The sequence below is a fragment of the Oryzias melastigma genome, linkage group LG8, assembly GCF_002922805.2.
Source record: "Oryzias melastigma strain HK-1 linkage group LG8, ASM292280v2, whole genome shotgun sequence".
Classification (NCBI taxonomy): domain Eukaryota; kingdom Metazoa; phylum Chordata; class Actinopteri; order Beloniformes; family Adrianichthyidae; genus Oryzias; species Oryzias melastigma.
The window spans coordinates 7,654,189-7,680,719 of NC_050519.1; the positions used below are offsets into that span (position 1 = coordinate 7,654,189).

The following is a 26,531-nucleotide window of genomic DNA, read 5'->3' on the forward strand; positions in this document are numbered from 1 at the left end:
CTTCAAGAATGAGAACTACTTCATTAACCTTTTCTAACAAGCACAAGCTAATGAAATGCTCTGTTTCAGTTTCTTGTCTTGCCAAAGTTAGTTTTACTAATTAATCAAACATGAGTTCTTCTCAAGCTCTCTATCATCTTAATGACTCCCCTTAAAGTGGGTGAGATTTCAAAATCTGCACACCAGAGGCTTTCCTTGGCAACATCCTTCATGCATTTTTATGGAAGTTGTAAAAACGACTAGGAGACGCATTGCACAAAGAGAGATGGATGTTCTCCATTCGTACCAATAAGTTTTAATAGAGAGGAAGCGTGATGTCTTCATTGTTTGCACATGGTTTATTTTTTTCTTCTTGTGTTCCTTTACAGAGTGCAGCAATAAAAGGCTACAACCTTTCCTCCTTCACACCTAATGGCGCGGTATCCTGCTTGACAAGCATAAACAGTCTTCTTTAATATCCAGTAATGAACGTCAGCAAAAAAAAAGGCAGATTTCTCGCAAAATCAAACATGTGATTTGTGAAGGCTGCCATTTGCATTTTGGTGAAAGGGCCGATAGTTAAAGTGGCCCAAGGCAGCTGCCTTTCGGCAAACCCGTGACAGCAAAACTCAGCGGAACCAAGTGAAAAGGGGAGTTTGAGAGACTTCAACTATATTCTTTTAATTACTCATCATAAAGACTCCATTTAGCAGTTCAATGGCTCATTTCACGACATTGAACAGGCATGGGGAGCTCTCTGTCCTTGGCAGGGTCAATCCTGCAGCTGCCCCTGCTGACATACTCCAACCCAGAGAGATCCGTTTTCTTAACAAGCACATCCCTCTGGAACTTTCTCTTAGAACAAATCCATGTCTTAGTGTCACTTATTGGGAGTTTTCATGTCAAATAAGTAATGTATGTTAATGATCATTCTCCGAAATATTGCTATTAGGGGTGTGGGAAAAAAATGATTCGGGATATATCGCGATATTTTGTTTGGCTATACTTATATCAATTGAAAATGCTGACAAGACAATATTTAATTAATTGTTTATGAGCCTCCTTTAGCTTCTTACTTTTGTTTTCCACCTAAACCTCCAACCACTAGTTGGCAGCACAGCACACTGAGCTTCTTTGAGAAGCTCTACACAGCGACCAAAACCACAAGATCTCGAGACAACCAGCTTGTGCTAAATACTCAGTCACCGTCATGTTTGTTTTTTTTTTTATGTAATAGGACATTTACTTCTTAGTTTTGGGTTCAGAAAAGTGAAAAATCCCTCTGATGTTGCACGTGTCAACGTCAAGGCCCGGGGGCCGGATTCCAGATCATTTATTTTATTGTTATTAGTTATCTTATTATCTTGTGCTCATTTCTAACTTGTAGAATTTTGACAAAATATATTTTTATGGAGAGTAAAATATTGAAAGTTAGTTAAGGTTTAAGCTAATTTATTCAGGGATAATGTTCCTGCCTGTTTTTATTCATAGTAATGTTAAAAAGTTACATTTTTAAAGTTTTAAAAATTTAGTTTTAGTGAGTTCAATAAATGCTTTTCCTGTTCGACCCGCGATCTAAAATGTGTGGATTTTTACCCCCTGTGGGATTGAGTTTGAAACCCTTGTAGTACAGTCTCGGAATATATCGTGATACGTATCGTATCTTGAAACACATATCGGGATACATATCATATCGCAGACTCTTGCCAATGTACATCCCTAATTGGTATACATCCTTATTTTGATGGGATTTTCTTCTAAAACATTTTTAATCGATAAAAAGTCTGTTTTAATAACATCTAAGTTAGAGATTCTGAGAATTCAACCCATGTCCAAATTGTACTCATTGTTTGCAATTTTTCAAAATAAAAAAATTCATTAATGATTTGATTTATTTGATACAACAAAATGTGATTTTTTAAATTTAAAAAGTAAGTCATCAAATTGCAAAAAAAAGCAAATAGATTGCAAAAGTAAAAAAAAAGAAATTGACCCCTCCATTAAAAAATCTGTCAAATTTCAAATATTTCTGTTTGCAGATGGCAGATTATCATTGCTGATTACTTTGCTGCAAACTGTCACTTTACCATTAAAGGAAGCACCTTTTCTCAAGGGACTTCAACCACATTTGATAAAGAATATATTTGTATTCTATCCAGTTTCCTAAATCTGAATAAGAAGCAGAGAAAAATGTAAAATGCCTGGCATGGAGCCCAAAACCTTCTACTTGAAAGATTTTATTCATCTATCACTCCCTCCACCACCACCCCTATCTTGACTCTACCACTTTCTACCTGGTGGGAAAGTGGCAGCTGCAGTTCAGTTACTGTTGAACTGCTGCTGTGACTGCTACTGAACCCAGTTCTGTTCCACAGCATTTCTCATCTGCATTTCTCAAGTAACTGATGAGTGTTTTGTAATATCCTCAGTCAGTACGATGCTTTTTTTCCATTAAATTGTATCTTAAAAAACTTGTAGGGAGATTATTTTGGGAACAGCAAAACATGACTCTTTGCAATGTTGGGTCTGTGTGAAGGGATTTTCCTGGCTGGAACAGTCAAAACAGTCAAATGCATCATTGTAATACAAAGACTTTTATTATCCCCAGGAGGAGGCAACAACAAGCCTACATTAGTTAAGCTGCAGAGGTCAGGTTTCCTTCCTCTGCTAACTGTTGTCCTGCAACATTATTGATTCTTGGATGGCTCACAGTGTAAACAGTTCTGGAGGTGAAAATGGGAAGCAAATCTTCAGGTTTTTTAAGTGTAAATCTATAAGATGTGTTAGCCAAAAAATTTTGTGATATTAGCAAAAAGAGCATCTTTGGTTTCTCATAGGAACATAGTTCTTCATTAAAAGGAATAAATATTCTATTCTATTTTGAAAGCCTTCCCAGTGGTCTTTTAGTTATAATTCTACACACGCACTCCCACCTCTGGGCCCCCTCCGGGCCCAGTTTTTGATGTTTGGGCGTCCCCAACTTGTCGTTTTTTTTTTTTTATTTACGTGCTGGCCATTCCTACTATTAACTCAGCAGCCTCCAACCCTTGGGACGCAATAACGAACACAGAACCGGTACCAGGTTGTGATACCAGTATCGATCTACGTCCTGAGGGTTGGGGACTCCTGATTAGCGTCTGTCGCCTGGTACCAAGTGGCCCTCTAACTGGAACCAGGTTACGGCCCAAGAGTCGGGGATCCCTGATTTAATGGAAATCGCCAGCAAGTATAAAAAACAAGTTAGGGACACCCAAAATGTCAAAAAGTGATGCAGAGGAGGCCCGAACCCTACGTCCATTCATGACGAGTTGGGAAGGAGAATATGTCATTTTTAGCCAAAATAAAGAAAAAAAAAAAAATCTGTGGCGTTTTTGAGAACATAGTTTCTCTGGAGCAGCAGGAGTTCATTTTCAGAAATTTTTCTCTGAGCTGTAGGCAGGACCGTTGGTAAGGACCAACCTGCCCCTCTTCCTCCTGCTAGCTTACAGCCCCTCATATCCCTAACCCAGGGATCTGCAACCTGCGGCTCCGGAGCCCCATGTGGTTCTTTTATCTCTTCATTGTGGCTCTTTGGCTAAACTTAGAATAAATCAGGGAGACTGCTGACCCAACCATGTTGACCGTCTGAGTCAGCAGATCCCCCTAACCAAAAGTACCTAAAGAAAACAAATAAACAAAGCCCGCAAACTAAGACTACCAAACACCAAACTAAAATAACAAAACCCAGCAGTTAAAGACTGCTGAGGACAAAGAGGGGAAAGGAAAAAAAGTTATTCGAGCTTTTGTCACATGTAAAAAAACAAAAAATAGGCATAATCCATATTTATTATTAAAAAAACAAAACAAAAAGAAGGTCATGAACGCAAATCCAAATTTCCTAAAAGCTAAAGTAAGACTATACGGCTCCTTTTAGGTTTATTTCTTAATGTCCATCATTAGAAAAATGCCACAAGATTTTAAAAACAACAGAAGCATAATGTAATTTGAGTGAATCCAATAGTGTTTTTATTTTGAGGCAAATTTCATGACCAAATTATTTATTTACATCTTCAAATTCTCTCTAGATGAACGTACTTCTCACATAATGACCTACAAAGCAATAACATCAAGTGCTTTCTTCTGAAACAAACAGTATGTAAAAACACTGAATATTTTATGCTCAATTTCCAAGAAGAAGAGGCTATTTAATATGGAGAAGTTACAGTGCTTTCTAGTGTCTTGTCTTCCAGACAAAAAAAAAATCATGTTGCAGCCAAATTCTTCTCATCTTTTGTGTTGCTTTCCATGATACATGATAAATGCGAGGATGGGTCAGGTTGTCGCCCCGAAGGAAGAAGGGATGCAGGAGGGGTGACGGTGGTGGTGGGTGGAGCGGCGAACCCGCAGCGAGATTGAGGAGCTGATTCCTGGCACACATCCATGCTCTTACCCAGAGCGCTGAAAGGCTGAGCATTTGACTGATTCCGCTCATCTGCTGAGGTGCACAGGAAAGGAGGACGAAAATAGCTCGCCAACGTCCACAGGTTGACACAGATGCTCGGAATTTAAATCAAGTGTCCTATTTCAACTTTTTACAAAAAAGGACTCATGAATTTATAGGCTTATAGTTGTGTTATAATAAAGCAGAGGTGTCCAAACTTTCCCCAAAGAGGGATACTTTTCATTTCTTACCAAAGAACAAATACATCTAAATATATATATATATATATATTTGCCAAAATCCCTGTCAAATTGACAATTTTCAAACTTTTATTCCCAGTTAGCAAGTTAGCTAGATTGGACAGTACGACTCGTCTATTAGCCCCTCTTTATGGTAAATATGAAAACCTAATTTAGCCAATCACAATCAAGAAATATACACACAGTTTGTAGAAAATGGTAAAATCATATTGAATTTATGAAAGGAGCTTGAGGCCCGTTGGAGATTTAAACGGGCGCAGTATTTGGTCTACAGGCCACACTTTGGACATGCCTGTAATAAAGCAGCATGAATAAAAAAAAAAAAAAAACGGATAAAAAATTGTTTGCAGCATGTTATATTTTCCTGTTTAACATATCCTGAAAATAGCCTGCTTTCTCATTTTGTTTTCCTTTAAGTTAAATATTAATGTTTCTAAGTTGCTTTTGGATAAAAAAAATTTCACATTAAAAGCGGTTGCAAAGCAAAAGCAGGGACATTTTTGAGCAAATACAACTTAAGGAAGTCACAACTTTATTTATTTTTTTTATTTTGGAAGCTTAAAGGCTGCTTTGAAGCCTCTTTGATTCCAAAAAGATCCCCAAAGAGTCGCTCCAACTTTCCGAAAAATCTTTAATTATGGAAGAGGTTTAAATGTACTGACTGCTGCCTCATGGTGAAATGATTTCAGCTCTCCCTCCACTCCTAGTGGGAATCATCTCGTGTGTGCTGCAGCAATGGGCATCAGGTGTTATCTAGAACTGCTCACAATTTGAAAAAAGCTTTTTTTTCATGTTTTGACCTTGGTATTGTGAGAACTCCGATGCTTCTAACAGCCTCCTTTGGTGTTGAACAGGAATTCAAATAGTGACTTTGAAAAATATAAAAATGGGAAGTTTGTGAAAGCTGGCACTGACTTTCTCAGTGGAAGTTCTATCATTTTTTTTAAAAAGTGACTGAATTGTTTGATTTTCTTGAAACATAGTGAGATAAATGATGAAATGTTGTTTTTATCTTCTAATTTGAAGTATTTTTAAACCCGGTAAGACAGCGAGGTTTTGCAGGTGGCCATATTTCTTGTTTTGCACATCAGTGATCAGAAGCTCTGAGGCAGAATGCAGGTGCCTTCACGTAAAGCCATGAGAGCTGGGGTGGAACGGGGCGCGCAAATCACAACAAATCTTTGCAGCCGGCTGCGGTCACAAAAACCAGACCGGCGTGGAGAGATCAGCGGACTGCAGAAAGAGTCTTTGCTCTCTAACGATCCGCGTGTGGCTGAGTCATAAACGCTACAAGGCGGGTCTGTTTTGTTAAGCTTGCTGACTCAGCAGTGTGCCTGATGAACACTGAAAAAAAGAAAAGAAAAATGAAATCACATCCTCATTTTCTTCTGGACTCAAAACTAGAATGATTCACCAGCTGGAATAAACAGCAGCTAAAGTTTTTGTAGTTTTGTCTGCCAGCGCCTAAGAGATGTACTGTAAATCAGCGGTGGCTCATTAGAAATAGAATTCTGGGTTGTGGGTTGTGGGCGGGACCGCTAACAGAGGGCGACCCCAAACCCCCCCCCCCCCGGTTGTGAGCTCTATTAACCCACAACTTTATAGCTTCAAGCTAACATTAGCGGGGCATAGTAACGCCAAGCAATATTAGATCAATCCACTCACACAGTTTTGAGCCAGGGTTGAAATTCGCTACAGTAGGAGTGTTGAACGCTCATCCTGTCTCGCCCACCTAAGCGTGAGCGGCCCAGAATGCTTACAGGGAGAGGAGGCTTTGGCATGCCCATTTCAGTGGCTGCGTCCTTATTCTAAGCATTTTCAATTATCCGGTTTTCTTATCCAGCACAATTTAAATTAGGAAATACTCAAGAGTGCAGTTGGAATCATAAACTGTTTTATATGTGTCCTCTATTAAGAGAAAAATGCTACAAAAACATGTTCAAAACACAAAAAAAGAACATTTTCATTGAATTTGGTCTTTAACTTTTGAGGGTAAAATTTATCTTAATCTTTTGTAAATAAAAAAATCAGCTGCTGGTTAAAACTTTATTTATACACTAAATTTTGTGCATAAGAACCATTAAAATGTGATATAGATTTTCCTTTAACCTATATCTGTTACGTCTACTTAAGCCTCATTTGGTCTTTAAGGTGTGACAGAAAAAAAAGGATTATTTTCTAATAAATAAACAAGAATTAACTGTTTGAGCAACTTTGTTAGCAGCTTCTTTGTTACATTAGACAATCGATTGCTAAATATAATGCATTATTATTTTTATTATGGTGTGTAGGAACCACTGTCACAAAAAAGGCACATTTTGAGTTCCCTGTTTTTGTCTGTTGAATGCAGATTTCTACGAAGTTGAAAGATCTTCTTCTGGAATTGAATGCTTTATTGTCAACATGTTTTTGGAAGTATAACAAAAATGAAATATTAAGTTCATACTTTTTAACTGAAATATAAAAAACAAAAAGCATACAAATGTTTTTACAAAAAGGTGACTGAGTGTTTACAGAGTATCGTTATGGAGCCTGATGGACTATGGGTAAAAAAACGATTTTAAGTTGATTGGTTCTGGCTTTATATATATATATATATATATATTTTTTTTTTTTTGTGGCTCGGCACGGACCGGTACCAGTATGTGGCCTGAGGGTTTAGGACCACCGCTGTAGAGGCGAGTTTTAAATAAAGCATCACACACGCCTTGCACTTATGATCAAGTCCTGAGACGCTCACCCCGTAGCCGGAACACGCAGACGGCAAACGCTGAAATTGCCTTTCTAAAAATAAGCATGAATCTTTACTGTCTGACACAAAAGGTTCACGACATCCTCATAAAGCAAGACAGCATGAGTGAGTTATTCTTTTGGTCATTGTATAGCTTAAGAAAAAAATATTGTTTTGTTGACAGCATACAAACGTGAACATTAAATTTCTTATATTTGTTCATTTTTGTCACTTAATAATGTTTTTTGAGTAACTGATGACATTTAATCTAAAGTTGTATATCTACACAGGTGACCCTTTAATCTCCAGTGTTTGTGTTCTTTGATTTACAGTAACTTGTCAACGTTTAAGGTGTGATTCTGGTAGAATCTGAAGGAGAAAAGCTGCTTTTCTCCTTCAAATTCTGCTGGAATTACATTGATTACCTTTGTGATTGAAAGGTTAGAGATATGAAAAAGACTGTGTGTTGTTTCATGCGTCACCGGCGACGTCTCAAGTGTTAAACTTATAAAGTAGATGGATAAATCGCTTGACCTCAAGAGTAACCCACGAATGGACCACGAGAAGCCACGGCTTCCATCTTTAGCATGACTTCCATCTCACAGAGGACTGTTCATTACATCGATTTCCATTTTTCTATGTAAAATCCAGCAGTTGTTCTGTTGATTTATTGCTAAAAAAAGCTTTGCTCTCTAAATCTTAGCCAAACTGAAAGAACCCCTGCTGTTGACCCTTCATTTCAGAGGTGCATTCATGATCTCTGGTTTAAGCCGTTCTGCGCTCTGTGAATGGACCGGACCCTCGGGTGCAAAAGCTGCAAAGCTATTAAGCGAAACAAACGCTGAGGCATTTTCACTCGGCATTCATTAAATGTCTGATTTTAGGCAGATATATATATATTTTTTTTCCTGCTTTGGTCTGGAAGAGTGAAAAGTGTGCTTTACTGCGAGTTCTAGTGCACATGGATGTGGCAAAAACCTTAATGTACCTTCATGTCTGTTATGGCTCCTCTGGAGTATTCATCAGGAACTCATTGTGTATTCAAACACTGGTCGATTGAGTGACATGAGCAGAAATCTGTTATTATCCAGAATAAGTGGGGTGGAATGATATGCCTGACAAGTATATTAGGAGCTCTGTTTATATTTACGCCACTGCCCGTATTGCTTTCACCAGACTTTCTCCAGGGCATGACCTGCAAAACAGGCTGTTTTGTGCTGGTACTCCAGGAGCGCTTAAGAAGAGCAGTGAGGGTCATGTGGGGAACAGACTAATGCACCCAGGCTCCTTCCAGAGACAGAAAAGATTCTGCATTATTTCACCCTTGTAGATTTACGGCACACTTTTTTCCTTTTTGGCTCTAATGATATTCAGAGATTTGAAAAGTCAAAACAGCTTCAGGAGCTTCTGCAGACACGACACGACTGGACAAGTGCTACTTCTACCCCCATTTTTTTTCCTTTGAAATTCTCAAGAGCGAACCATTGTGGAATCTGAGATATAGAAGACATATACAGAGGAAAATTGTATTTTTGGTGATTTTAACATGCTGATAGAGGACATAAAAAATAAAATTAAGCTTGAAATTGCAATTGCATGCTCTGTTGAATAAATACCCTTGAAAACGCTTGACGAACATTTCTTTATTCCATCTGATCTGAAAAGTTTCCATCACAATCTTGGTGTCAGAAGTGGGATTCCGCGTGTGTTTGTCGGAGCTCGGAGCTGAGGATTTGGTTCACCTGAATCATACTTGGTGAGCCAGAGAGGAACCAATCTCCACCTGTTAACCAAGAAAATATATATTTTTTAAACTGAATCATAATCATGATTAAAAGACCAATTGGAAAAATAAAAATAGATCAAAAGATGATGGGGATGTGTCTTTAAAGGCATCGTACGATGGTCTCTTCTCCGCCATATTAGGAAAAAGTTGCTTCATCGTCATCATCATGTAATTCTCAGAAAATCTGCTTACTTAGTAAAAATCCTGTTAAACCTGTTTTTCTTGATCATAGATTTACATTTTGAAGCTCAGAGTGTTTACAAAACATACGTTCTTACCATTTTTAACCTCTGAATGTTCAAAATCTGTTGTGGTTAAAGCTTTGGAATAGTAAGAAACATTTTTCCTTATCTATGGTGTACTGGACTTCTTTCCTCTATTTGTATTTACTCCTCTTCTTCTCTCCACTATTCTTTATAATTTATTTTTCATTTAGTTCTCCATGTCTCTGTTTGGTGCAGTGCAATTCATGTGTTGTCCCTCTTTCCCACTCTTTCCCAGCAGGAGACATTCCAGATTCCAGGTGGTCAATCTGTGCTCCTATCCATTGGCCAAGGACCTTGCCTCTGGCTCGACTTGCGCCCCCAGCTGGCTTCCAGCTTCATCTGGATGTAGGATCATTTGTGCTCCTGTCTTTGGCCTTGGATTTCGCCTCTGGCTTGACACGCGCCCCCAGCTGTCCCCCAGTTCCACCTGGATGTAGGATTGTCTGTGCTCCTGTCCTTGGCAGTGGACCTTGCCTCTGGCTCCACTTGTGCCCCCACTTGTCCCCCAGTTCCATCTGGGTGTAGGATTGTCTGTACTCCTGTCCTTGGAAGTGGACCTTGCCTCTGGCTCCACTTGTGCCCCCACCTTCATGTGGAGTTACCTATAAGGAGGGTCTAAGGGCAGGGATGCCTACTTTATTTTAGTCTGTTTGGTTTAGTTTAGCACTCAGCTATTGTTTATATTTTATGATTGATTTTATGTTTTCAGACACTTACCAGTGTGAAGCTCCTTGAGACAAATGTGTTGTATAATTAGGCTACATAAATAAAATGTATTTGAATTATGGTAATTATCATTTTTCAGTTAGCTCTGTCTTATATTTTTCTCTAATTGTCATTTGAAAATTTTGTAGAACCCAGAATCTGCTTTTACTACTGTCAGAAGTGGTATAAACATATACAGTATATATATACTCTGTATATATATATATATATATGTATATACTGTATATGTATAAATATATATATATATATATGTATATACTGTATATGTATAAATATATATATATATACATACATACAGTATATGTGTGTATATTTTCTTTTCTTTTGAATAGAAATATGCAAAAATATATTTTTACTGCACAATTATAACAAGAAAGAAAAGCTTTGGTTAATTGAATTATTTCAACATTTTTTTCCGGACGCATTTCTGAAGGCATGCCCTCAGGTCTGGCTTCGCTATCGGGTTATGTGACAGCTTTAAAGGTAGACTTTTCTAAGAATAAAAGGCGTAAGGCTTTTTATAAAGGGAAGTTTGCAGTTTAATTGATGGGATCAGAGGAGACTTAGAGGACCGCGAGATGTTAAAACCCTGGATGCTGCATCCTTGGCGAGAACCCTTAAGGCTTCAGAGCTGTTTGCAGAGGTTGTCAAGTTGACAGAGTGCTGTGAAATCCTCTTATTTAAGTTCATTATTATTCACGAGTCAGCTCCGATTGAAAGATTCACTAAAGCTCGAGTGCCTAAAATACATCTAAAAAAAAAAAGGCCAAACATGAGATGGCGAACAAAGGGATTTATTTGCTGCCATGTGATGGATATCTGGGGCATCATCTGAAAGGAAAATTTTCATGTTTTTTTCTCCTTCTTTTTAGCACACAAAGCACACGAGGGGAATTGTGGGGCCGTGGGGCTGCGCAGTACACATGTTAACAGAGAAACCTGCGAGGCTGCAACGCAGGAAACGCACAGCATGCCTCACCTTCGTGTGCGAAGGAGGCTCACGGGGTCACGTCTCTTTGTTTCGGCTGAACAACTTGGAGAAAGACGCTCGCATTTCTTTCTGCGTTCATTATTTAGAACAAGCAGCCCGCAGCTCAACAACCTGCTTTACTTTCTCCCGTCCATTCATATATTCAACACTGATAAATGTTCAGAATTAATTTGCCTCTGCAGACACGATTCCTGCAACTGTTCATTAACCCACTCATGAATATGGAATCATTCAGACCTCATTGGCTCTTTTTACAGTAATGTGAGCAGTGAAGCCTCTGGAAAAAAAAAAACAAAAAGCCTTTCAAGACTACAGTGAGCCTTACTTTCCAGGTGAGAGCACTTTATTTTCCCTGCTTCCCTCTGCAGCAGGCCCACTCAATAAATCACAGAGCAAAAGCTGCCTCTACTTTGCACCAAAGACGCCAATGTCACTGGCTCGCAGGATGAATCGTCATGATTCAGCAAGTGTTGGCTGAACGAGCTCTGGTTTTGTTTTCCATTTTAACAATTTTTACAAAACATAAAAAGAAAAAAAGTCTATCCCCCAAAAGAATAAAAATGGCCTCTTCACTTTCCTGCGAAAACGCGACATGAATAAAGACACGCCGTCTTTTGAATGAGCTGAATTATTGACAAGGGAAATGAACAAACATCATCTATAATACAAAGAGTAGAAAGTAACTTGAGATACATGCATGTTCAGGTATTGTTGTCTGTTAGAGACCTGCTCACAAACTGGTTTTGCATTTCATGGTTCAATTTCCCATGTGCCATAGAGGATGAAATCATTTTATGTAACCATAGTTATGCAAGCAGACCTGCATCATTTCAAGGGTGTCGATGTCTCCGTGACACAGTAATTATATTATTAATATTTCCTGGGAATGCTTTGGGGTTGACGCAATAAATGAGCGTTTTGCAGCCATTTGTCCCCCGTTTCCTTCAATCAGCACTTATAGAATGAATACGGTAACAAGTGTCTGCACTAAAGGCATTATCCCGTGCCTTTATATTGATGAGCGTTGCCAGCGTTGATTCATTTAAGAGTTTCAGTGCAGCAGCTAATGCACTTGGAAGTCTGATCAGCCTACAAGCAGCTTGGCCAAGTCTTTGGGAGTTCGCAGTGCTAATAAAAATGGTTAGTTCTGGTATTTTTCTTCATATTTTTGCCTTGAGATCCGATCCTTGGCATCGCTTGTGAATGAGGGCTTGTACTTCCAATGTTCGAAAGCAAAAAAATGAAAATTTGTCAGTGATGGAAACACGCCGCAGCAACAGCAGGTCTAAATCAAGATGGCATGCTGTCTACCGTGATGGATTACCATTCTTGAGTAATTGGAAAACAATTAAGTCGAGACAATAACGCTATAGTGGCTTTCCAGCTGCCAGGGGAAGTGGATTCCTGCTTGTTTTTGCAAATCACGGAAACCTCGATATTTCTGATTCTCATAGACACAAATTGTCCGTTTGCACTGGTGTCATTACTGCTGTGGTAGTATTTGAGGGTTGGCGTTACAGTGTTGTGGATTTTCTTTATGTATAAAAAGAAGATGAGAGGACTGAAAACATGTCCAAACGGTGCAAACTTTTTTCTCTTAATTTAGCAGTAGTCTAATATCTTCAATCAGTTTTGATCTAATTTTAAAGCCTTTCAAGTGGTATTTTAATTATGATTATCATTTTTTTTTTTTGTCAAAAACAGAAAACTTGTGTTTGTTTCAAGGACATAGTTTCTGTAGAGTGGCAGTTGTGAGTTGTGGGGGGACATTGGCACAGAGCAACCCCGCCCCCTTTTCCTTCCCCGTTGCAGAGAGCTTGGAGCTCAAGGCCCGCCCAGTGTATTTACATCACAAATAAGCTCCTTTTCAAACATTTTTTCATGTGTTCCTTAAATAAAAAAATACTCACAGTGAAATGTTAAGCCTATTTTTGTCCATATATGTCAACTGAAAAGTGCTACAGCGTGTTAAAAACACCAAAAACATGCTTTTTTTTTACAGTCTGTCTTTAAATTTTAATTCCTGAGAATTTATTAAAAAAAAAAAACGTTTCAATCTTTTAAAAATATTTTTTTTATAAACAGTGTATGGAGCCCCTGAAGGGATTACATTGAAGCAAAAATAAAAATAAAGTTGAAGCTAAAGAAAACATTTTTTTTTCTAAAATTTCAAGTTAAAAGACAAAACAAAAATTCTGATAACTAACTGGCGCACACTACATTTTTTTTCACCTACATTTTTAGGAAAAAACACTTTTTCACTCCAACTTTTTTTTTTTTTAATGTCTCTTTAGGGATTCCGTAGCAGTGAAACAATCCTTTTTAAACTTTTTTTTTTTTTCAGATCTCCAATACATGTATGTTTCGTCACGCTCTGAAATTGATAAAAACACATCTTCTGATTTGTGATTTCGTTTACACTTTCATTGATTCCTTTCAGGCCACAATCGTCAGATATATCATTTTCCATCTGCTGCTTTGTGGCTATCTGACTGCTCCATAGACACTGAGGCTAATGTCTTATTAGTAATGGTGAGCCACAGAGGCATTCCCATTTCTCCCCCACTGCTTCTGTCTCTCATCTCCTTTCAATCTCATTTTCCCATAAAAGAGATTAGTATGTAAAAGTGCATGACTGATGAAAAATCAAGAATATATTTATTAGCATTTTTTTAACCTTCGCTGATATTCTGTTTTAAAAAGATTCTACAAAAGTGTTAATATGTTCATCATGTGTGTTAATATGTTGTTTATATTTATATGTGTAAACATTTTTACTTGTTTTTGCTTAATTTCTGTTGCTGCAACAGAAAAAACACCAGCATCTCTGGCTGCTTCAATGCATGGAGACTTGCCAAATTGTTCCTGCTGCATCAGTAACTTCATGCACATCTTGGTGAGGAGCATCATGGGAGTTTTTTGCACTAAGCTAAATAAACCTAATTCATTTTATCAGCTCGGCAAAATGCATATTCTATCCAACCTTTTTTTGTTTTTTCTTTTCACATCTTTTTGGCCTCTGTGCAGCAGCACTTAATTGCGGTTGCATTTAACAGCATCTGTCTGTGCTGTGTGTCACCGGCCTTTCCTCTTTGCCTCCAGAACTCCTACGGGTTGAACGCTGATGGAAAACAGAATGTCATTTTCTCCTCCTTTTAAATCCTTCCATGTCATTTTATTCTCTTTGTTTCCATTCGCTTCCATTTGTTCACAAGATTTTCTTTAGTCTTGATGTTCTGTTCTTTATGAAAAAGATAAATGATTTCAGAAGATTTAATATTTCAATTATTCCTATACTTTTTGGACATAACCCCAGATTTTAAAGAAGGAAATTAGAAAAGCTTTTGGAAATAAAACCGCAAGTCGATCCAAGTTTAACCTTTACTCACAATCTTTTTATTCCGAGTAATTTTCTCCTCTTTTTTTGCTGCTTTCTGAGGCGCCAGAAAATAGTTTGGCAAAATACTAATCTTATTCAGTGAATGTTTAGCTCAACTAAAGAGCCCCTCTGTGATAAAAATCCTAAAATATCACAATGCTAAACAGTCTGGTAACAATGCTGCCGTCTCATTTTCCTTTTGACCTGAGATCAATTTAAGAATGAAGCATGGAGGCTCGCAGCGGAGATGTTGGGGAGATCTCATTTTACAGACTAAAATGATTAAGTCTTTAGAAGAAGAAAAAAATCCTCCGCCCGGAGCACACACAGCAAACCGAATTTACTTGACTGACTTTTTTGAATTACTTAACTATTAATTTGAATGGCAAACACTTCCCTTGCCTGAGGTTTAGGTAGAGATCTCGTCTGAAGAAAAGTGTTAAAACACCGCCCAGCAATCTAATGCTGAACAGGCTGTGAAAACCACAACTTTTTCCTGTAAATACAAACTCTATAAACCTTATATTTGTTTTGAGTTTTTTTCTCATTTATTGGGGCAAGATTTAACCACTATTTTCAATCTTGTCTTTGACGCGTCTGTACCCAAACATTAATTTTGTATTAATTTACAAAAACGATTTTTTTTTTTACTTTTTCAATTTTAAATTAGGAAGAAAACAAGAGAAAAATGAAAGTGCAGTTGGAAATTCTTTTTCATACACAACTATGGAATATAGCTTTTTTTTTTCAAAGCAGAAAATAAGATCAAAACTGTTTTGTCTTTATAGGAGAAACAGTGAATGTCTTATTGAAAGTCTGTATGTACAAAGAAGGGAGGGTTGACTCTAAACAAAGATGTTTTTTTATGTTTGTGTGTTGTTGATCACTTTAGAAACCCAAAATCTTTCTATAAGAGGTTTGTTTCCGTGGTGTAGACCGCAAGTGTGTCATTGTGTCATTGTAGTGCGACGACTAGAGAAGCTACAACAACGGAAGTCATCCAGCAGCTCGTTTTTTTTCTTGCTTTACTTTTTATACATTGTGTATAAGGATAGATAAGCCTGGTGTTGACCCTTCCCATGAGTTAGATTTTGAGTTTTACCCTGACATTGAACTTTGATTTTGTTAAACTTGTGTTGTCATTTGATTCGGTTATGCTGTTGTTTGCGTTGTATTTCTGTTATTACCCCATTGGTGAAAAAACGGGAGTTTTCTGGTTTGTTAATAATTAGTCTTGTCATTCTCCTCTTTTATAGGGTTACCTGTGTTTTGTTTTTGTTGTTTTGTGATTTGTATGTAGCTGCCACTCTTATTTGATCCCTCCAGGTATTTTTTTTTCATTTTATTTCTTTATGTTGCACATTTCCGCCAGTGGGGAGTGACAGTACCACTCAGTGGAAACAAGGCTTAAGTGTTCTAAAGGTCTTTATTTATCATTATGACATTTTTAGCCAAAATGAACAAACCTGTGTTGTCTTCTAGGTCATAGTTTCTGCAGAGCAGCAAGATTTCATCATAAATTGTTGTGGGAAGGAATGTTGCTGTGGAGGTAAGCCTAAACTGATATCCCATGATTCTTCTGTTTACACTCTCCCCCACTAGCTTACAGCCCCTCAAAACCTCAACATTAGCGAGCCAGATGCCAGCTCAGGAAAATGAAGACGTTACCCAGCCAGCAAGGCCTAGTGGGGCCCATATGGTTCAAAAGTTTGCAGAAAATGTGGGCCCCAATTGGGTTTGTCCACTTTCTGTGGTGGCATAGCTGTGTTTGCCCATATTGTCTTAAGTGGGAACTCAGTGGGTCGCTCGCTTCAATGGAGCTCACTACATCGCAAAGTACTAGCATTCTACAAAGGAACTTGCTACCATGCTTCAGAGGAGATTGTTAGCATGCTACAACAGTTTGCTGGCATGCTACAGTGGAGCTTGTTAGCATTCTATAGTGGAGCTCGCTAGCATGCTGCAGGAATTTACTAGCATGCTACAGAAGAGCTCCATAGCATGCTACAGCAGAGCTTGCAAGCATGCTACAGGAGTTTACTAGCATACTAGCATGCTACAGAAGTTTACTGGCATGCTACAGCAGAACTCACAAGCATGCTACAGTGGAGCTTGCCATGTGCTACTGAGGAGCTTGCTAACATGCTACAGTGGAGCTTGCTAATGTGCTACTGAGGAGCTTGCTAGCATGCTACAGTGGAGCTTGCTAATGTGCTACTGAGGAGCTTGCTAGCATGCTACAATGGAGCTTGCATACATGATACAGAGAGGTTTGCTAGCATGCTACAGCAGAGTTTGTTAGCATACTATGGTGGAGCTCGCTAGCATGCTACAGGAGTTTCCTAGCATGCTACAGAAGTTTACTGGCATGCTACAGCAGAACTTGCAAGCATGCTACAGTGGAGCTTGCTAATGGGCTACTGAGGAGCTTGCTAACATGCTACAGTGGAGCTTGCATACATGATACAGAGAGGTTTGCTAGCATGCTACAGCAGAGTTTGTTAGCATACTATAGTGGAGCTCGCTAGCATGCTACAGGAGTTTACTAGCATGCTACAGCAGAGCCCATTTTAGTTAGTTCATCGTAACTGAAAACCTTTTCAAAAGTTTTCTTTTTCTTTTTAACATTATCCATCGTTTGATTATATTCGGAAACACCGCTTTAATCTTATTTTGTGTTATATCTATATGTCCTCCATCATAAGAAAAATGCTACAAAAACATGTTAAAAACACCAAAAACATTTTTTTTTTTTAAATTAGACTTGGTCTTTAATGATCTTTATGGTACTTCTGTCTCCTGTATAGAATTTTGTACTGAACAATGTTCTTTTTATTGACACCTGTCATTGCAAGAACAAGCATATGGATTTGAACGCACCATTACCGCCAGTTTCCCTCAGTTGAAAGCTCTCAATTGTAGCAGTGCAGTCTCTCGATTTTTACTCCACAGTCGCATTAGGAAAGTCTGATAACGTGAAATGTTCTTCTCAACACCCCATTAGTAAAAGTTATCTCTTTACAGCCACCAACTTTTGCACAAAAGCCTGGGAGCTTTTAGTTAGAAAAAGGCGTAATTCATTCTTTGCACATTTGTCTCTCACTGCTCTTATTCTCAGTTAGTCATTTGTCTCCATTTGATATGTCACTCCTTCAGTGCAACACATGGATGAGTAACAATATGTAAAAAGGCTTTTACTTTTCAAAAAATTAAAAAAGTAAAATCGAAGGCTATAGGACAATTTGACATATTGAAATCATCCTTTTCTACTCGTTAAAGTCTGAATCAACAAGATCATCCTTTAGATTGTTTAAATTATTCACACAGAAACAAATCACTTCTCTTTAGAATGCAGAGCGAAGCTTCACATCAGTGGAGAACTCACCATGGAACAGCTTTGCCTCACTTGCAGCCCGTTTGAACTCTGACCTCCTGGATGGGCTTGACTGCTCTGTCCTGACTCGGCCCTTTTAAAGCCCAGACTTGTTTCGAGTGGATTTATGTCATGTTTTAAAATAGACTAGTGTTTTTTCAGGTCAAAGTGATATAAGCCAAGCGATGTTGTTTTTGCCCACACTGAGCGCGAACAAATTCTTCAACTGTACGTGGTGACAGCTGACGAGAATATCCCCCGATTTCTGAGTGCACTTAAAAGTGGAAGCGAGGAGGTATTTGTCTTTGCTTCTGGGGAATCCAAATGTTTTCTTTTGTCCGCGCTGCATCATTTATGAAAGCTGAAAGTCGAGGCAGAGATTGTGTTCACCTAAGTGTGATTTGCTGCACATCGCTCATGCCTCCTTGCCATATGTCATTCTACCTGGCTGCACACCAGGCAGCTAAAAGCCTGCATGCTTGCATCATCGTTCTGCTGGGAGGAGATGTTTGCCAGAATGGCCCTAACCGTCTGATCTGGAACACCTTTGTAGGCCTGAAAAACAGCAGCAAGGTTACTGCTGAATATGGATATGACTGCAGTTAAATGGAAGAAAATGCTATAAATGTTGCTGTTTTGTAAGGAAAGGCGGGCAACTTTGTATGTTTTCATGCTAAAATACATCAACAGTTCAATAGCTAAAAAAGATTTTGTATAAAGTAAAGACGCATCACTCAGATGAAAATCATGTTTTCGGTGTTTGTAATTCCTGGGCCATCCTAGGTATGTTTTCATTAAAGTGGGGTCATCTGGACCCCACAAAGGGTTCCAGGATTTTTTATCTTCACTGGTGTCCGTGGCAGACATAAAATCCTGTGCACTTTTGTCATGGGAGGGATCACACATCGATATGAGGGTGGGGTCATCTAGACCCTATAAGATCAAGGGTTAACATGTCCTAGTGGCATTTTTTTATGTCAAATGACCCTATTTTCTAAGTATATATTCAACTAATTGTGAAAACATATTTTGAAAAAGCTTGTAGTTGTGACATCACAAATACAATGGGCAGGCCTCAGCTCTCCGCTTTGTTCTATTCCAACGCATTCTCACTCCCAAGTCGTGCCACAGCGGTGCAACGGTAGGGCGGTCAACCTCTGATCATAAGATTGCAAGTTCGATTCCCGCCTTGCCTGCCCATATATCGAAGTGTCCTTGGGCAAGACACTGAACCCCACATTGCCTCTGGTGGAAGTTTGGCGCCAGTGTTTGGCAGCTAAGCCACCATCAGTGTGGGAATGGGTGAATGGGACTGTGACAAATCGTTTCAGGCCTTGGAGGAAGGTAGAAATACAAGTATACACTATTTACCATATATGGATGTATGGTTCGGGGCCCCTCCGCCTCAGTTTTTTGACGTGGTGGCTGTTTCCATTAAGTCCCCAACCTCTGGGCTGTAAACCGGTGTCAGTCTGAGGTCACTTGGTATCGGGCAACAAACAGGGAAAAAATTCATACGCTAATAAGGGGTCCCCAACCCTCGGGACGTGGACCGGAACCAGGACGCAGACAGGACTGCTACTGGTACCCTAACCCAATACCGGTTCCACTTCGATTATCCTGTCTGGTACCGCGTCCTGAGGGTTGGGGACCTGTGATTTAATGGGAACAGCCAGCACATCAAAAAACAACGAGTTGGAAACACCCGAAACATCACAAAGAAATACAGATGGAGCCCTAACCAAACGTCCACATATGACAGGTGTGGAGTGAGATTATGTAGTCCATTCTGATACATCCATTGGTAGACAACCAGATCCTTGTTTTTCTTGTTTTGTTTGCCTGTTTTGTTGCACCTATAATGTTAAATTGGATGAATTATGGGAAGGGTCCATGTTTACTCAGCACTAGCGGTCCTGTTCATAACTCAGAGCCTGCTTTGCAGACTTAAATAATAAAATAAAGAACAACACAGGGTTGTTGATTTTGGCTAAAAAAAATCGTATAACTATAATTAAAATACCACTAGGAATGCATTGAAAATGGATCAATTATGAACGGAGTGCACTTTAATCAAATAACAGAAAACAGGTAGAATTTTCTCTGCAATTTTCTCCAAAATTACTAAGATTGCAAATGTGCAAAATTGCTCCTGTTTAAATGGTTAGGCACCTTTCTGGTGCCACTCAGGTTTGAAACACAACATGTTGATAATATAGGTTGAGACTAAAACCCCCCCGCTGACCTATAACACAAAGGCTTAACAATGTGAGCTGTGCTGGACTTCCCTTAAAGGTAATTATGTTACACTGCCAATCGCGGGGCGGAGGGTTCAGTAATTGCACTTCACCACACAAACCTGAGTGGAGTGAGGGTTTCTGAGCAGCTCCCAGAGGACTAAGTTAGCGTTGTGCTTGGCTGAGCATGTGCAGATTTCGCTGAGCAGAGATGCAGAAATGGGTGGCAGAGTTCCCATTAAAAGGCCTCGGTCTGATCATAGTTACACGTCGCACGCAAATTTCATCACCATGGCAACTTTTAATCAGCATGTTCAATCGGTGGAGTTGTACCTAATGACCGCTCTGGAACAATGGATCGGGCAATAGTTGTCAAAGACTGCAATATTCCTCCGTCTGCAATGAGCTCGCACTTCTCTAATGACTGGTCCATCATTATACGATGTCCCATTCATGCAGTCAGAAACTAAATCAAAATTTTGCCCACAAAGAGAAAGATTATTGCTGCTAATTGCTGCAAACATTGAGCCACAATGAGAAAAACAACCAATTTATTTGTTTATTAAACTGACAGGATTGCAACAATATCTTGAATATCATTAGGGGCGTAAGAAAATATCGCGATTCTTTACTTGTATCAATTTAAAAGGTGATATTTGATTATTATTTAAAAGCAAACACGTAATTCAGTCGTAATTTTGCTATCCACTTAAATGTTTCTTAAATTACCAAAATAAAAGCACCATAAATTTGCTTGGGTAAAAAAAAAAAATCGTTTATGAGATACAGTTGCAGCGCTTAATGTTCTGATCATTAATAGTGTGAATGATTAGTAAGCGTTCACAATATAGTGATCCACCTGCTCCTTTCTGTACGGTTTTTAGTGCGTAAAAATTCAATTACACTTTCAGCGATTTCAGCAATCTTCAAAACATTCAAAACACAAAGTCTTCAAATTTCAAAATTTAAAGTAGATTAGCAACAATCCTTTAAATATATTTATATGTTTTCATCTTTTATAGTCATTTAAAAAAAATTAGAATTTATCTAGTATTTTATCAACATGCTAATGTTTTTGTGAACTACTAAGATTTTTATAGGCTAATTTATAGTTTAGCTTCTATTTTAGCAACAGGTTAATGTTTTTGTCTAATTTAGTTTACTGAGAAATTTTAGGCTATTTTGGAGTTTAGTTAGTATTTAAGCAATGTGTTAGTTTTTGGCCAATTTGGCCTCTAGTCGGTTATTTATGCTGATTTGGGAATTAGCTAATATTTTAGCAACATGCTAATGTTTTTGGCTAATTTGTGATCTACTAAGATTATTATAGGCTAATTTATAATTTAGCTTTTATTTTAGCAACAGGCTAACGTTTTTGACTAATTTAATTTACTGAGAAATTTTAGGCTATTTTGGAGTTTAGTTAGTATTTAAGCAATGTGTTAGTTTTTGGCCAATTTGGCCTCTAGTCGGTTAGCTGATTTGGGAATTAGCTAATATTTTAGCAACATGCTAATGTTTTTGGCTAATTTGTGATCTACTAAGATTATTATAGGCTAATTTAGAGTTTAGCTTCTATTTTAGCTACAGGTTTAGTTTACTGAGGAATTTTAAGTATTAAAGCAACAAGCTAGCTGTTTTGGCTAATTTGGAAATCAAGGTTTTTTGGGCTAATTTGGAGTTTAGCTCATATTTAAGCAACACACTTAATATTTTAGCAAAATTGGGATGTAGTAGGGATTTTTAAGCAATCTGACTACAATTTATTTTTTTTTAGGTCAACTCCAGCCCTCTTTCATAGTTCTTTGACGAAATATCCAGTCCTTTAGCAAATTTAACATTTTGCAAATATCTTTTGCATTTTCAGCAAATCCCTTTAACAATTAAAGTAAATTTCAGAAAAAAGCTTCAGCAACTACTTTCAGCAAAAAGAATTCGCACTAGCAATATCGCAGGTAATTCAACTTTTCTAGTTACAATTTTACTTTTGTGAAAAATGCAAAGATATTCAGATAATTCTTAAGTCATAATTTTAAAAACAAATTGTGTATTATTGTCAAATACTGTCTTATATATCGGGACACATATCGTATCATGGCATGTGTAATGCAATTTGTATCGCCAGACTCTTGCCAACACACCTCTTATTATGATTATTATGTGCACAACATTACATGCAATAATGTAAAAAAGCTAAAAACAATTCTGACTTTTTCAAAAAGCACATGTTGCTTCATAATGGATCAATCTAATTAAAAGCATTAAATATATCAGATTATGTCAAAGCCTTTTAATTATCTTGCTTAATATTTAAACAAAGTTTCCTTTCAGATTAGCTTTGTCAACCCAACATTTCTTTTAAACGAATAACTTATTTAGCTAAAATGTAAATATAATAACTGACTTTAAGAAATGAACAAATTGAACCAACTTAGTTCCATACGAATACATCACACTAGCGAACAGAAAAGATAAAAAAAAGAACAAACTGTGAAGTGAAAGCCCCACTTCTCAGTTTACTGTCATATTGTCCAACATGGCTGCTATCTCACGCTTGATGGCAGCTCGCAAGCCAACACAGCCTTAGCTAAAACATCTGCTACAGTGCATTGTGGGATTGTGCTGAATAACTGCACAAATTGTCAGAACAGTCAAGCCTTCTCTGCTAACCAGTGCAACACAAAGCATTCTTCAAATAGGAAGTACACCCAAAGGAATATGTGCAAGGAACACATGGAAGGGAGTACTTTCACACCGAGCAGACACAGACTGCAGCGTCTCCCGGAAAGACAAGAACTGATTTTTACTTGAGTGAGTGGAACAGCTGATCTGTGGGAAGAGGTCTGTCCTTTCCAAGAAAACCCAAGCAACACTTTACCTCAGTATATCTTTCCTTTTGCATTAAGCTGTTGAGCTGACAAGATGTCACGCAACAAATGATTGGTGTAAGTCACTCATCACCTGACACACGTCTGTCAGGGTAATGTACTGAAAGAGCTCAAGGGAAGTAGGACACGCAGAGATGTCCTACGCCGAGGCTCGTGATTGACTCCGGCACCCAGGAAGGTGAGGCACATCTGTCAGGGACCGGAAAAAAAAAACTTACACACTTTAGTGACAGTTTGATGATTTTTTTTCTTGCCTTCTCTTCAGCTGTGTCATCATGGAGGGCTGTCTCAGACCCAAAAAAGCATCAGAGGGCAGGCGTGTTATCGCAGTATGCAGGTGTACTTTAACATACAGAGGCTTAAACCCCGGCAGAAGTACAGTGCAACAAGTGAATGCTTCCTCTTAGCTGCAGAGCAGACATGCTGCTCGTTGATAACCATAAAAAGACTCCTGCTATTGTCACTAAGTCGGGAAGATTTGGAGAATCTGCACGTACAGTGAGAAATGCTTCGAAATATTTCATTCCTGCATCAAAAATAACACGTTCTGCTAGTTTAGAATACATTAAAAGTGACCTTTGCGTCATCAAAATATCCTCTCCTGCCAACTCTGTGAAACATTTCTTGTCTTTTTAGTGACATACAGCCCAATTTCTCATCTAAAGTTGGCACCAAAACTCAAAAAGTATCCTATTTTAAATAACAGTGTACCGCGCCAGCGTGCCAGTGTGTGAAAATTGAAAATGTTTTCAAAAGAGCCTGTTGGGACACAAACGAGATTCTTTTTCTGAAGCCTAACCAGGTAATTTTCTTGACTAACCAAACCTGTGCTGGACGAAAAAGAAAAGACGAGCAGAAACACAAAATAATAAAAAACAGAAGAAAATGGATGCAACAAAAGAGCAGTGTGTCTGAAAGCACAAAAGTGCCAAATGGAACAATCCCGTCTGTCTACGGAATGACGGCAATTTTGCAAACAGTTGTGCTGCTCCATCATATCAGTGTCTCTGCAAAGTCAAAAAACCCCTATGGTCATGTGACCTGGGTTACACAAAAAGAGGTATTTTCTTTAAAGCAAGAGTGTTACTGATGCACCTTATGTTTTAGTGTTTACACAATAAAATTAGCATGATTAGAAGCTACTGCTGGGATCAACCACGCCCCTCTTCCCTTCCCCTTTGGGTGTTTACATGCTCTCTTGCTATTCCCTCATACCCCCAACCAAAAAATACCAGTGCTACAAAAATGGTGAGCAATATTAGAGCTCGGATGAGAAAAACAAAGATGGATCTCTTTATCTTTATCTGGAGCAGAGCAGGAATCGTGTCTTTTCTATAATTTCTATAATAATATAATAATCTGAAATGCAATTTTAGGTTATTTAATGCCACAAAAACATGTCAAAAACACAAAAAAAACAGAATTTTCATCAAAGTGGGTCTTCAAAAACAATAGTTTCTTCCCTTTTTCATACCAGGAGGCAAAAAAAAAACGCAATTTGTCGGCAGAACAGAACTTATTTCTAGTTTTTTATCTAAAACCACTCAATGCTAATATGCTAAGAAGCAAAAACATTATTAAGATGAGATTTTATCTTTCTTATTCCAAAAGAAATTAGCATAAAATACTTGAATAATTCCAAAATGTTGATTTTAAGCCTGAGTTGAACACATTTATTACTCTGATTTTTAAATATATATATTTTTTACTGATTCTTATTTAAAAACTCAGTATTTTTACTATGTTTAATTAAAATTGAGCACTAAATATTTACTAACTGATTGATTAACCCTGTGTACGTATGATTTCTTTTTAATAAATAATGTTTGATTTGATTTGATTGCTTATCTAGTGCATCCACCGGCAACCTTTCACATCAGCAACTTTTTCTCTATTTTTAAAAGTATTTCTTTCTGTGACTGCTTTGACCAACAAACGACTGACTATCCTAAAACCAAAGCAACCTTTTGTGTCCCTCTTTGTAAAATGTTACCCAGTAATCACATCTCTGACAGAAAAGGATCAGCATGCAGTTCACACGGCTGCTTTCACAGCAGAACTGGACTGTGACCTTTTGACTTGTTGATCTTCAGGTCTTACCCACCACCATTTTAATGTCCACAACAGGCTGAGGGCTTTTTCTGAGCAAGGAAGAGGTTGTAAACTTTGTGGCACCTTAAAAAAAAAATATTTTTTGGGAGAAAATGAAGAAACAGAGAAAAAAAATCATATTTACAGCTGACTTTTTGACCTTTTTTATGAGAGTAATTTCTACTAATGAAACATTTCTCTTCTTCTATGGTTTAATAAACAAAGTGAGTCAGAGCATCCACAGTCTGAGATCCAACAGCCTGAAGGCAGAGGTTTAAACCGCATCTTAAACAACACCTGCTAAGCTTTACGCACTCTCAAAGCCCCCACAGCACTCAAACACAACACCCCTCAAATGGGGCTCAGCCAGCAGCCTTTGTGCTCGTACTTTGCTACAATGCTTTGGCTTTCTTTCAAAGTTTGGACAGCGATTGTGAGCATGCTGCATGTAAGGAAATCCCAAGCTGTTCAGGATCATGAAGACACAATACAGAGATTGAGCTGCGCTGTTCAAAATCAGATTCCCCCTCTAATCCCCAACATTGATACGAGGCTCAGGGAGATTTACACGTTTCTCCCAAAATGCTCGGCTGGAAACGCACACTGTAGAAATTGCATATTTTGTAGCTACTTTATCGTCTCTTTTAAAACATTTTTTTTAGTTATTAAAAATACTTTTTTAGTCAATTTAGTGAAAGATTATTAGAAAACAGATCATTTTCTATAGAAATTTGCCTATATTTAGTCCCCAAAAATGTTATATTTATTATTTTACTTGTAGTTTTGAGTTTAGTTTTCATGTTTTTGACTTAATAGAACCAAATATATATTCTTTTAAGATTCAAAGCTCTAAACGGTGGCATTTTTCCTTGTGATCTGCACCATAAAGTCCCGTCTTCACAGTTGGTTTCATCCGCTCGGAGTCGATGTTGACAATCAACTTCTAGCCCTTCAGCGCTCCATTCTTCACCATTGTCGCTTAATTCTGCTAAAGCTGAGATGCAGGCAGACACATTTTGCGCATGCCAAGTGTAATTAGGTGGGTTGGAGGCAGGCGAACATGAAAAGACCTCCATGTTTTGAAGTTTCTCATGACCTAGATGTATGTTTGCACAAAGCAGGAGATAAAAGCCCCGCCGTGCTGGAAAGTGGGAGGAGGAGCGGCCGGACGGAGGGGCTTTATGTGCTTGACGTTTACCTCAGCGGGTGCCTTAAATTCATTTACAGAAGGGGATTTCTGAAGAGGGCAATGGAACTGAATATATGGGTACAATTATCACTTTTTAAAGCATTTTATCTGTGTAGGATAGCATAGCTAATTTGAAAAAAATAAAAACTCTTGAGCGTCCGGCAGATAAACTTGTATTTTCCTCAAAGGGTAAAATCGGAGCAGATGACAGCTGT

General features: G+C 38.2%; 1 protein-coding gene across 1 annotated transcript in view; it reads right to left on the bottom strand.

Moving 5' to 3' along the window:
• Positions 1-26,531, bottom strand: part of elfn1a (extracellular leucine-rich repeat and fibronectin type III domain containing 1a) — an 85,107-nt gene that overhangs the window by 31,255 nt on the left and 27,321 nt on the right. The window lies entirely within an intron of this gene.